Below are 14,392 nucleotides of genomic sequence, written 5' to 3' on the forward strand. Positions count from 1 at the left end.
CCAATTATATTTAATCTGGTTCAGACTGTGTTCCTGTTTTTTTTTCTTAATTAATTAATTAAATTTTAGTTTTCAACATTCATTTTTGCAAGATTTTGAGTTCCAAACTTTCTGCCCATCTCTCCCCTAGACCCCACCCCAAGATGGCATGCATTCTGATTACCCTTTCCCCCAGTCTGCCCTCCCTTCCATGACCGCACCCCACTCCTCTTCTCCCCTTCCCCCTTACTTTCTTATAGGGCAAGATAGATTTCTATACTTCATTGCCTGTATATCTCATTTCCCAGTTGCATGTAAAAAACATTTTTAACATTTCTTTTAAAACTTTGAGTTCCAGATTCTCTCCCTTCCCACCCTCATTGAGAAGGCAAGCAATTTAATATGTTATACATGTGTACTTATGCAAAACATTTCCATAATAGGCATATTGAGAAAGACTAACTATATTTCCCTTCATCCTATCCCACCCCCCATTTATTCTATTTTCTCCTTTGACCCTGTCCCTTTTCAAAAATGTTTGCCTCTGACTACCCCCTCCCGCAATATGCCCTCTCTTCTATCATCCCCCGCTCTTATCCCCTTTCCCCCTACTTTCATGTAAGGTAAGATATCCAATTGAATGTATATGTTATTCCCTCCTTAAGCCAAATCCTATGAGAGTAAGGTTCACTCATTTCCTTTCACCTCCCCCCCCTTTCCCCTCCATTGTAATAGCTTTTTCTTGCCTCTTTTTTATGAGATAATTTAACCCATTCTATCTCTCCCTTTCTCCTTTTTCCAATATATTCCTCCCTCACCCCTTAATTTTATTTTTTAGATATCATCCCTTCATATTCAACTCACCCTGTGCCTCTGTCTATACACATATACATATGCATACACACACATATATGTATATATATGTATATATATATATATATATATATATATATATATTCCCTTGAACTACTGTAATACTGAGAAAGATCTCATGAGTTACAAATATCATAATTCTATGTAGTAATTTTAATTTCCATGTAGTTCATTTTTAATAAATCCCTTATGATTTCTCTTTCCTGTTTATATTTTCATGCTTCTTTTGATTCTTGTATCTGAAAGTCAAATTTTCTGTTCACCTCTTGTCTTTTCATCAAGAATGCTTGAAAGTTCTCTATTTCATTGAATATCCATTTTCCCCCTGAAGTATTATACTCAGTTTTGCTGGGTAGGTGATTCTTGATTTTCGTCCCAGCTTCCTTGACCTCTGGAATATCATACTCCAAACCCTCCAATCCCTTAATGTAGAAGCTCTTGTCTTATCCTGATTGTGTTTCCACAATACTCCAATTGTTTCTTTCTGGCTGCTTGCAATATTTTCTCCTTGACCTGGGAATTCTGGAATTTGGCTACAATATTCCTAGACATTTTCCTTTTGGGATCTCTTTCAAGAGGTAATCAGTGGATTCTTTCTATTTCTATTTTATCCTGTTTCTAGAATATCAAGGCAATTTTCCTTGATAATTACTTGAAAGATCATGTCTACACTCCTTTTTTATCACGGCTTTCAGGTAGTCCAATAATTTTTAAATTATCTCTCCTGGATCTATTTTCCAGGTCAGTGTTTTTTCCAATGAGATATTTCACAATTGCTTCTATTTTTTTCATTCTTTTGTTTCTGTTTTATGATTTCTTGATTTCCCATAAAGTCATTAGCTTCCATTTGCTCCATTCTAATTTTCAAGGAATTATTTTCTTCAGTGAGATTTTGGAGCTCATTTTCCATTTGGCCAATTCTGCTTTTTAAGGCATTCTTCTCTTCATTGGCTTTTTGGACCTCTTTTGCCATTTAGGTTAGTCTATTTTTAAGGTGCTATTTTCTTCAGCATTTGGGGGGGGGGTCTCCTTTAACAAACTGTTGACTTGTTTTTCATGGTTTTCTGGCATCACTCTCATTTTTCTCGCCAATTTTTCCTCTACTTCTCTTGCTTGATTTTCAAAATCTTTTTTGAGCTCTTCCGTTTCACATTTTTCTTGGAGGCTTTGGATGTAGGAGCTTTGACTTCGTTGTCTTCTTCTGGTTGTATATTTTGTTCTTCTTTGTCACCAAAGTAAGATTCTATAGTTTGATTTTTTTGCACTATTTGCTCATTTCCCCAGTCAATTACTGGATTTTTGAGCTCTTTGTCAAGGTAGGACTCTGCTTCAAGAGTAGAGAGGGCTCTGTCCCAAGTTTCAGGGGTTTGTGCAGCTGTTGTCAAGGATACTTCTAGACACCTGTAAATTTTCAGTTCTTCTAAGGTGGTATGATTAAAGGAGAGGTATATACTCCTCTCCTGGCCTGTACTCTGGTCTGTGAGTGACCACAAGCACTCTTTTCTGCCTTGGAACTGTGAGGAGGATTCTCTCTCCGCAGTTACCACAAGGTCTGCCACACCAGCACTCCTTCTTGCCCCATGACTGTCACCCAGATCCAAGCAGGACAAAGCAAAAGAATCCCAACTCAATGCCAGCAAAGAGATCCCTTCAATGCCCCTCTGATCAGCCACTTGATTCCCCCACTGTTGATGGGCCTGGAGTTCTGGAAGCAGCTGCTGCTGCCACCACTGCCACCTCTGCCACTTCTGCCGCCCCGGGGTGGGGCCAGACTATGCCCTTTTCTCACCTAGGTTCTACAGAGTTTCCCCACTGACCTATTTTATCTTTGGCATTTGTGGATTGAGAAGTCTGGAAAGCCCCACAGCTGCCAGTGATTCTGTGCTCTGAGGCCTGCTCCAGCCAGGTCTGTGGTGGTGTGGCCCATGCTGGACTGCACCTCACTCCCAGCCCTGTGTGATAGACCCTGCCTGTCAGCCTTCCAGGTTCTCTTGGCCTGGAGATTTATTTCACTCTGTCATTTTGAGGGTTCTATTGCTCTAGGATTTGTTTAGAGTCATTTTTACAGGTATTTGGAGGGGTTTGGGGGGAGCTCAAGCAAGTCTCTTCTTTTACTCCACCACCCTGGCTCCACCCCTAGGAATTCTAAATTCTTACTGGTACAATAGTGAAATTAAAAGGAGAAGCTTACCAGTGACCATGTTAAATTTGATAGATTAAACATGAAGGTTGGATTTGAGATGGCAGTAGCATATTGAGGTGGAAATCATAGGGTCACAGATTTCAATCTGTCAGGTACCAGAGAGGTCATCTGGTCATTTTTCAGATGATGTTTAGGCAATTGAAGATGTGACCATCCTGCTGAAAAGAGAGTTCAGATCTATTAATAAAGAAGCAGGAGTCTTGATGGAAATAATAGTTAAAACCATGGGAATGGATATGATTGCCAAAGGAAATGTATAAATAAAAAGAAAGGGCAAGGTTAGACACTTTTGAAATACTCACATTCAGGAGTTAGAGAGAAGATGAGGATCTATTGAAGGAGACAGGTTTATCCTATGTGTGTGTATGTGTGTATATGTGTGTGTTTGTGTGTGTATATCTCTAAATAGGAAAAGGTGCATTTATTTACACCAGGACAAAAATAATATGCATATAGTTTTATTTAAAATTAAAAACTATATTTCAGAAAAATATATGAGGTCTAAAATTCTTCATGAGGAGTCCATCCCAGAAAAATCTCTTAGATAAAATACATGTATGGAAAACAGAGTAATGCTATGTAAATACCCCTGGATTTTGAGTCAGAGGAAATATATTCAAATCATGGCTCTGCCACCTGATTTCTTTGTGAGATATTTTAGCCTTCCTGGGCCTTATCTGTAAAATAAGGAGATTTAGGTTAGATCAGAGAATCTTAACCCTTTCTGTGTGTCATGGACCATTTGAGGCAGTCTACTTAATCCTTTGGACTCATTCTCAAAATAATTATATTGAAATTCAAAAAGTAAAATACACTAGACTCTGAAAGAAACCCCTTATATTGAAATATGGTTTTTGAAATATATTTTTTTAAAAGTTCACAGACTTTAGCATAAGACTATTTGATTCTATAAGGATCTCTGCCATCCTTTTCTTCTGTTACTGATCCTATGATTCTGAATCAGAATGAATCAAAGATTACAAATCACACTTAGCTACTATTCTCTAGTGCCTCTTCCCCGTATTGATTCCTGGGTGACCTGGCTTTGGTGTTACAAGATTGCAGAAGAAGTTCTACATGCTTAGCTTGTAGGGAACTGAGAGAAATTAAATGGGAGAAATCCCTTGCCTCCTTTCTTCATCTCTCCTTCCCTGGGCTCCCTCAGAACATGAGTTAAATCCACCATCAATAAATAGTCCTCAGGTTTGACCATTGTGGGAAGACAGTGAAAGTTACATTGGGCAAGGAAGAAACTTCATATATTATTAATTGTATTATTAATTGTATTAATAATCAGATGGACTTGTTCTCTGCAATGGTAGATCTTTATTCCCTATCCAGTGACTTCAAATACAATACTCTTTCCACTATATAACTCAGTCAACCAGTATTTATTAAATGCCTACTATGTGCCAGGCACTGTGCTAAAATCTGGAGGTTCCAAAGGGCAAAAACATGTCCTTGTAACCAAGGAGCTCACATTCTCAGGGGGAAAGCAACATGCAAACATCCAGGTATGTACAAGATGCAAACAGATGGAAGGTAATCTCAGAGAGAAGGCAGTAACATTGACAGAGTCTGGGAAAGGCTTCTTGCAGAAGGCTCCTCAGTCTCCCTTTTAAGAGATCATCAGGGATATTGGTCAGGAAGCAGTTAGAATATAGAAGAAAAAAGGTTTATGTCTTTAAAAGCTAGGAAAGAAAGAATATCCAATATTGGGTACCAGTTGTGGCAGGTGGGAGGTAAGATGTGGGGAGATAATTCAACAAACATTTTAAAGCATCTTAAAATAAGGCATCATGTTAGTCTCTGGGAATCAGAGTCCCTACCCAAAGTAGGTTAAGTTCTGCTGATTAACAGTGTGTCAGAAGCTGCAGATAAGTCTAGGAGGATAACAATTTAAAATGGCCATTGGATTTAAAGATTAGAAAATCATTAATAAATTTTGAGAGAACAGATTTACTAGAGGGATGGAAAGAGAAGCCCAGCTGCAGAGTACTGAGATGAGATTTGAAACTTAGACATGGAATATGGATGCCTTTTTTAAAACATTGAGCACTGAAGGAGAGAAGAGAATTGAGATGTGGTTGGATAGGCAGATTAAAGGAAAAGTCAGCATGATAGAGAAAATGGTGTACTGGATTTTGAATTAGAAGACATGAGTTGGGGGTGGGGGGTGGGGAGTGGAGCCAAGATGGCAGCTAGAAAGCAGGGACTTGCTTAAGCTCTCCCCCAAATCCCTCCAAACACCTGTAAAAATGGCTCTGAACAAATTCTAGAGCTGCAGAGCCCACAAAATAGCAGTGGGAAGCAGGTCTCCAGCCCAGGACAGCCTGGATGGTTGCTGGGAAGGATGTATCACACCATGCTGGGAGTGGAACTCAGCCCACTGTAAGCCATACCAAGACCAAGCAGACTAGGAGCTGGGCAGAGCAGGCCTGAGGGCTATGAATCATTGAGCTGTGGCAGTTACAAGACTTCTCAACCCACAAATGCCAAAGACCACAGAGCAGGTTAGTGGGAAACTGCTGGATTGGGTTAGAGACCGCCAGCCCTGGGGTTGGTGGAGGTGGCACAGTAGTGGTAGCAGCAGCAGGAAGCTCCTGCTGCTGCTTCCAGAGCTCCAGTGTCGGATGTTTTCAGAGTCCCTGGCTCACATGGTGGGAGGAATCAAGCAGCAGATCAGAGCAGGAGTGCAAGGAGCACTTTGCTGGCACAGAGGCAGGTTCTCTTGCTTTACCATGCTTGGATCTGGGTCACAGTCCTGGTTGGTGCTTCTTGGGGTAGGAGGAGCGCTGCTGTGGCAGAGCTTGTGGGGGTGTTGGAGTAGAAGCAGTTCTGAAAACAGCAGCACAGCCTGTAAAGCTTGGGACAAAGTACTCTCTACTCTACAAGCAGTCATACCCCAACGAAAAACTAAAGGGTCAAGTAGTTGGCTGGGAACATGAATAGGCCTTGAAAATGTACTCAGATTCAGATTCAGACTTTGGAATATTTCTTTGGTGACAAAGAAGACCAAAACGTACAGCCAGAAAAAGTCAACAAAGTCAAAGACCTATATCAAATGCCTCCAAGAAAAATACGAACTGGTCTCAGGCCATGGAAGAGCTCAAAAAGGATTTGGAAAGGTAAGTTAGAGAAATAGAGGAAAAATTGGGAAGAGAAATGAGATTGATGTGAGAAAACCATGAAAAACAAGTCAATGACTTGCTAAAGGAGACGCAAAAAATATTGAAGAAAATAACACCTTAAAAAATAGACTAACTCAAATGGCAAAAGAGCTCCAAAAAGCCAATGAGGAGAAGAATGCCTTTTAAGGCAGAATAAGCCAAAAGGAAAAGGAGGTCCAAAAGACCACTGAAGAAAATACTACCTTAAAAATTAGATTGGAGCAGGTGGAAGCTAGTGATTTTATGAGAAATCAAGATATTATAAAACAGAACCAAAGGAATGAAAAAATGGGAGACAACGTGAAATAACTCATTGGAAAAACCACTGACCTGGAGAATAGAGATAATTTAAAAATTATTGGACTACCTGAAAGCCACGATCAAAAAAAGAGCCTAGACATCATCTTTCAAGAAATTATCAAGGAAAACTTCCTTGATATTCTAGAGCCACAGGGCAAAATAGAAATCAGAAGAATCCACTGATTGCCTCCTGAAAAAGATCCCAAAAGGAAAATGCCTAGGAATATTGTCTTCAAATTCCAGAGTTCCCAGGTCAAGGAGAAAATACTGCAAACAGCCAGAAAGAAATAATTTGAGTATTGTGGAAGTACAATCAGTATAACACAAGATCTAACAGCTTCTACATCAAGGGATCAAAGGGCTTAGAATATGATATTCCAGAGGTCAATGGAGCTAGGATTAAAACCAAGAATTACCTACCCAGCAAAACTGAGTATCATACTCCAAGGCAAAATATGGATTTTCAATAAAATAGAGAACTTGCAAGCTTTCTCAGTGAAAAGAACAGAGCTAAATAGAAAATCTGACTTTCAAACACAAGAATCAAGAGAAGCATGAAAAGGTAATCAAGAAAAAGAAATCATAAGGGACTTACGAAAGTTGAGCTGTTTTGTTTAAATTCCTACATGGAAATATGATGTGTGTAATTCAGGAGACCATTCTCAGTATTAGGGGAGTTGAAGGACATATACATATATAGAGAGAGGTGAGAGAGGAATATGTTGAAAGAGGGAGAAAGGGAGATAGAAAGGGGTAAATTATCTCACATAAAAGTGGCAAGAAAAAGCAGTTCTGTAGGAAGGGAAGAGGGGGCAGGTGAGGGGGAATGAGTGAATCTTGCTCTCATTGGATTTGACTTAAGGAGGGCATAACATACACACTCGATTGGGTATCTTACCCCACAGGAAAGTAGGGCAAGGGGACAAAAAAGGGGGGATGATAGAAGGGAGGGAAGATGGGGGTGGAGGTAATCCAAAGCAAACACTTTCAAAAAGGGACAGGGTCAAGAGAGAAAATTGAATAAAGGGGGACAGGATGGGATGTAGGGAAATATAGTTAGCCTTTCGCAACATGATTATTGTGGAAGTATTTCGCATAATGATACATGTGTGACCTATTTTGAATTGCTTGCCTTCTTCGGGAAGGTAGATGGGAAGGGGAAAAGGGAGAGAATTTGGAACTCAAAGTTTTAAAAGCAGATGCTCAAAAAAAGGTTGTTTTTGCATGCAACTGGGAAATAAGATATATAGGGATTGGGGCATAGAAATCTATCCTGCCCTACAAGAAAGTAAAGGGAAAGGTGATGGCAGGGAGTGGGGTGACAGAAGGGAGGGCTGACTGGGGAACAGGGCAATCAGAATATATCCCATCTTGTAGTGGGGGGAGGGTAGAATGGGGAGAAAATTTGTACCTCAAAATCTTGTGGAAATCAATGTTGCAAACTAAAATATTACATAATAGAATATGAAAAAAGAAGACATGAGTTCAAATCCTGTCTCAGACATTTACCAGTTACATGAATATGAGTAAGTCACCCTCTCTCGACCTCAGCTCTCCATCAGTAAAATTAGAGACTTGGATTAGATGGCCTTTTAAGTACCATTTCCACATCTATGGGGCACACTGAATAGAGTTTGGGGCCTCGTTTCAGGAAGATTCATCTTCCTGAGTTCAAATCTGACCTCAGATACTTACTATGTGACCCTGGACAAGTCTTTTAACCTTATTTGCCTCAGTTCCTCATTGGTAAAATGAACTGGAGAAGGAAATGTCAAACCACTCCAGTATCTTTATCAAGAAAACCCCAAATGGGGTCCTGAAGAATCAGAAATGACTGAACAACAAAAAAGATACCATTAAGCTCTATATTTATGAAACATTTTTTTATGTTTGTAGGCAGATGAGAAGAGGTGGTCCAACTGAGAATAAATTAGGGGGGACTCTTTACCTCTTTTGTCTGGTGAAACCTATGGATTCCTTCTCAAGACAGTGTTTTTAAATGCATAAAATACATAGGGTTACAGATTATGTATAATAAGGAAATGATTATGTTGAAATATAGTTATCAAAATATTAAAAAACCAAATTCGCATACCCTAGGTTATGAACCCCCACATTAGAGGGTATGAATGTTTTAGTAAGGTCCTGAATGAGGCAAGAGAAAATCATAATAATTACTGACATTTATATAGGGTTTTAAGGTTCTCAAAGGACTTTAAACATATTTCATTTGATTCTAAGAACCATGCTGCTAGCTGTGGCCAAGGGCACAGGTGAAGAGATTAGTTTTGGTGAGGAGGAAGAATTTCTCTTTTTCTGTGACTTGAAGGAAAGAGAAAAGAGTGGGAAATAATACTTAAGAACTTTGAGGACTTGGTGTTCTCAGGCTTAGCCATAGCGTAAGAGGTAGGAAATCAGAGACTATACAATCTGCTTTTCGAGTAAAATTTGAGGCTGGGTGTGGGGCTGAGAGGAGAGAGGGAAAAAAATTTTATAATTTTTATTTTAGGAAATGAGCAACATCAAGGATCCACTCAGGCACCATAGTTTGATTACACTTTGTTGTAGTGGTTGGCTGATTGTTTTTTGTAATTTTTGATCTTCTCGCTTTTTCTTCATTTTGTATTTCTTCCCAGACTAAAAACTACTTGAAAGCAAAAACCATTTCTGTCACTTCCGTATTTCCCAGTGTAGGGATCACACTAGAGACTTGGTAACTAAAACTTAATCAGCTGCTCTTCTCTGCAATCTTTTGTAGCTTGACTTGGTTAAAATTATTATTTCATTTATCTGACTGTGACGGAGAGTTAAGTATTAGCAATAGAATTTGAATAATCGATCCACCATTAAGGCATTAGGTTATTTTGAAATTTCCTGCTTCCTTTCATACAGGTTCTCATTTCTCATTGCCAATCAACAATCATTTATTAAGAGCCTACTATGGGTCAATCCCTGTACTAATCCATGGATTTACAAAGACAAAATTAGAGCAATCTTTATTCTCAAAGAGTTTGTACTCTCACAAAGAGACAATATGTAAATTTACAGGTGTTTACAAGTCAAGCCTACAAGCAATTATTATGTGCCAGGCACTGTGCTAAATTCTGAGAAAACAAAAAAAGGCAAAAACAACTCCTGCCCTCAGGGAACTCACAATCTTATGAGAGAGACAACATGCAAACAATTATGTATAAGATATGTACAGGTTTAATTAGAGATGATCTCAAAAGGAATACGCCAGCACTGTTTAGCTAAGATTTGAAACAAGACAGGGAAACCAGGAGGTTAAGGAAGAAGATGAAGATGAAAACAAGGAAGATGAGGAAGACAAAAAAGACGATGACAACTACGATGATGATGACGACAATGAAGAAGAAGAAGAAGGAGAAGGAGGGAAAAGAAAGGAAGGAAGAAAAGAAGGAAGAGAGAGAGAGAAAGAGAGAGAGAGAGAGAGAGAGAGAGAGAAAGGAAGGAAGGAAGGAAGGAAGGAAGGAAGGAAGGAAGGAAGGAAGGAAGGAAGGAAGGAAGGAAGAAAGGAAGGAAGGAAGGAAGAAGAAAAGAAAGAAGAAGAGGAGGAGAATTGTAGGCAAGGGGAACAACCAGTGAAAATGCACAGAGTCAGGGGATAAGAGTGTCTTATGCAAGAAACAGTAAAAAGGTGAATGTCATTGGATTGTAGAGTATGTGAAGGAAAGAGTAGGGTATAATAAAACTGGGTACAAAGAGTTTTGAAAAGCAAACAGAGGTTTTTATATTTGATCCTGGAGGTAATAGAGACTTACTGGAATTTATCAAAAAGGGAGGGCTCAGGGGAGGGGAAGAGAAAGTGGCTTGGTGAGATCTTCAGTTTTATAAACAAATATAAAACAAGTAACATTGGAAAGGAAAACATTAGCAGCGGGTGGGACAAAGAAAGCCCTATTGCAGAAGGTGGTGCTTTAGTCTTCAAGGAAATAGAAATTCTGGTAAAATGAAGGGGAATGGAGAAAATACATGACCTCTGAGATCCCTTCCAAGTTTCAAGCTAGGATCCCGTAAGTGTTAAGCCCTAGAGTTTAAGGCCGAGGACTTTAAATGAGGTATAGAAAATTTGGTGAGTCCCCAAAGAAAGTATTTTAGAGGCATTAGACATTTAGTTAAATAAATCGATTTTATAAAATTAAGGGAAGAGAAAGACAACATGGCACACCAAAATAATCTTTAAAATATATTCAGAACAATTGTATAGCAAGTGATCTCTGTTTTCTTTGTAAAGAGAGTAGAGCTGTAGAAGGAAGGATTCAGGCTATGTAATTGTCTTGATTATATCCTGTCTCTAACTTGATCACTTGGTTGGCCCATGTCTAGACTATCTCCACTTCCATTCTCTATCCACACCAGTCCCACTACCATCTAACGATCCAGAAAAAATCCTTCTTTCTTCAGGGGACAGATGTAATGCTAAAAGTACCAACCAATGACTAGAAGCAGAGATAGCAAAGTGAAAGGATGGGCAGTTCTTGAGGGAAGCTGATTTATACTTTTATATACAAGATAGAGTGATGTAGTTAAACCTGAGACAGCAAGTCAGTAGGGTCAATGGGGGACATTTAAAGCTTGTGCTGAAAGATTGTAGTCAGTACTGCACACTGTGAAGTAGGCTTGTGTAATATGGGATTGGGTGAATATTGAAATTCCTGAGTTCTGTTAGGTTAATATGTACCAAATGTATATTGGACTAGACTAGACCTGAGGGGAGATTGACAAGAGAGATACTGGTCCTGAGAAGAACATTCAAAAATGAGATGGAAAATACTTGGATGCCCAGCCCCTCTCCCCATTCCACCACATAATATACTTAACAATGCCAAGTAGCAAGCACCCACTGGCCACTCCTAGAATAAGATGATGAGTTAGGACTCACTCAAGTCTGACTGACTACTTTAATTTTCTTGGCTCCCTTTGAGGAAATAAAAATTTCATTTTTTGAAGGTTCAAAAAAAGGAAGGAAAAGAAAACCTTTTTTGTTTCTTTCTCATTAATTCAAGGATGATTCTGAATCTTCAAAGTGCCATTTGTGTCTCACTCAGAGGGAAATTACAGCTTTAAAACTAACCTGAAATGCCTGTCTTAATAATAACTGTGGCTTTCTTTATTAGGTAATTAAAGGTGACATATTTTTAACTGAGGCTGGTCTCACAGTTTTTGATGCTTCTTCATACTAATTTCAATGTACCAGAGCTCTAAGGAAAACTCACTCTGAACTTTGACATACTTTAGCTTTGCTATTATAGCCTGGGTCCTATTTTATTGCCTCAAGGAAGCTGATTAAACACATTTATAAGGAGAATGGGCCATTCGGGTTATTGGCTGGAAGGAGGCAGCCAGCATTCCATATAGTCTGGGAAAAAGACTTTGCCCATTGATGGGCCACTGGGGACAGTGGGCACACTGGGCCTAGGAGGTAGGTCCCAAAGCATGAAATAGGACCAAACAAATCATTCAAGGAAGCAAGGTAAATATGAGACTAGTATATGAGAAAGAAGTACTTCATTCTTAGAGTCTTTTGATCATAAATGGAAAGCTAGAAGTGACCTCAGGAAGTACCTTGTTTTACCGATAAGTAAACTGAGCCTAGTAAAATGAAGTAATTTTCTACAAGGTCATAGAGATAAAAAATGTCAGAGCCAGAAATCAGATTTGTCTTTAACTAAAGATGAAGAGTGATGGAATGTGAAAGTCATTTATTAATAACAGCAATCTTTCCTTCATAGTATTTGTTCTTTCCTCTCCAATCTCAGTACTACTACCCTAAAATTACTAATTCCTTACTTTTTCTAATTCTTACGGTTTACAAAATGCTTTCCATTTGTTGTCTCATCTGATCCTCACAACAACCATGAAAGCAAGGTGGAGGGATTATTTTTCATATTTGTGAAGGAAATTAGGAAATTTAGGCTCAGTTCAATGACTTCTCACTTATTCTATTTAGTGACAAAGCTGAACTTAGGACCCAGATCTCCAGGCTCCAAGTCCAGTCTGCTTTCTACCTTGTCTTTACATCTTCTCTTGTTCAGGAGAGCAAGCAATCATTAAGGAATTATTAAGTGCCTACTAGCTGTCAGGTACTGTACTAGATACTAGCAACCCCAAAACAAAAATGAAATAATCCCTGCCCTCAAAGAGCTTCCAATCTATTGGGAGAGACAACATGTCGGCAACCTCGTAATTCATGAAGACAACCCCACTCAGATACCTAGATCAGTGCTATTCCACCTTAGGTTTTTATTGCAACAATAGACAATATATTTGATTTGCTATTTTAGTGAGAGCTCTGTGGTAGCTCTGCTTCATTTACTAAAGCATTTATGTAAATTTCTATGCTTGTAGGCAGGCAACATAAATCACACTGAGGGCTGCATGGGGCCACAGGCACATTTTGGACAGCCCTGACCTAGATTGTTGTTCCAGCCACTGCACTAACCTCCGTCCTTCTTATCTTTCTCACAGCACCTTAACCTATTAACTATTGTCAGGTTATGTCTGTAGATCACTACTTTATAGACTTCTTGGACCTTTAAGGCTCCCTTTTACTTATAGGATCAAGTCTAAACTGTCATTTAAGGTTTTTTATTAACTTGTCCAATCATATACTTCACTATTCCTAAACATGGACTCTCCACCCAAATAAATCCAGCTTCTTTTCTGTCCCTGTTAATTCTGAGTTCATTTCTACCAATGTTGATGATTCCGTTGAGTTGGAATGTCTGCCATGGAATGTTAACTTCCCCATGTCTGCCATTCCAGATGCTATACTTCCTTCCAGAGCAAGCTGTAATTCTACCTCCTCCATGAAGCCTTTCCTAACACTCCCCATCATTGCCACCACTTCTTACTCACTATCATGCTGCTTAGTATTTTTTTAGAAAGCCTTAAATTCTCAGGTATTGTTTTATGCAGATATTCCTAACATCCCCAGATAGATTATAAACTCATCAGAACAAGGAGCATGTCCTCTTTTTTTGTGCATTCCACAACACCTAGCAAGGGTTAGGTTCACAGAAAGCACTTTATTAAAAGCAACTTCCTAGCAATGGAAATGGCTGGTGTTGAAGAGACCAACAGTGGTTGTTCTGGCTCTTTGTAGCAGTAGTCATAGGGGACTCTACTGAGAAGCCAATAAGACAATGATAAAAGGTATCTGTCTGAGTTTGTAAAGAAATATAGAAGTAATTTATCATATTGAAACTGTCTTTAGACTAAAAGCTATAATATGCAACATCCTGTGTGTTTTAACCAACCTGAAATTAAAACGTAATTAATAGATTAGTCTGATCTAGTTAGTTATCATAAAGTCAGACAGATGTATTTTACGTGACTTTTAAAAAATGGCAAGTAGGAGGAGGGCGCCAGAGCTTTACTTCAAGCTGCTGTGGATAGCCAGTATCCCAGGGGTATGTTTTCTCCCTTCAATGGCCTGCCATCCATGGGGCCTCATGGCTACCTGCTGATAGCACAAACACTCCCTTGCTTGCCATGAGCTGCAATCCCAATATAAGTCCCATCCCTATGATGCCTACAGCTCTTTAGAAATCTGCCTCTCCCTCCAACACCTGTTATTCTTTACCTCCTCTTCTTCAGTTCCCCATGGCCAATTTGGTCCCAACGGGTTATAGGATTAGCTGTAAAAACTTAAGTTAGACTCTCTGTCCTTGTGTGATAGGCAGATTGTTTCCTGCCACCTTCAACTGAATTTGTCCCAGACCATCACCAGGATTCCTAGTTAAGGCATTGGTTCTTGTTTTTCATCATGTTTAGTGGCTACCACCTTTAGTCATTTGATGTGTTTATCTGAAAATGCATTATCCAAGCTAAGGTGAATATGACT

General features: G+C 39.1%; 1 protein-coding gene across 1 annotated transcript in view; it reads left to right on the top strand.

Annotated features, from left to right (window-relative positions):
* Positions 1-14,392, top strand: part of SGCD (sarcoglycan delta) — a 514,895-nt gene that overhangs the window by 259,454 nt on the left and 241,049 nt on the right. The window lies entirely within an intron of this gene.

The sequence above is a fragment of the Trichosurus vulpecula genome, chromosome 3 (genome assembly GCF_011100635.1).
Source record: "Trichosurus vulpecula isolate mTriVul1 chromosome 3, mTriVul1.pri, whole genome shotgun sequence".
In the NCBI taxonomy this organism is placed as follows: Eukaryota; Metazoa; Chordata; class Mammalia; order Diprotodontia; family Phalangeridae; genus Trichosurus; species Trichosurus vulpecula.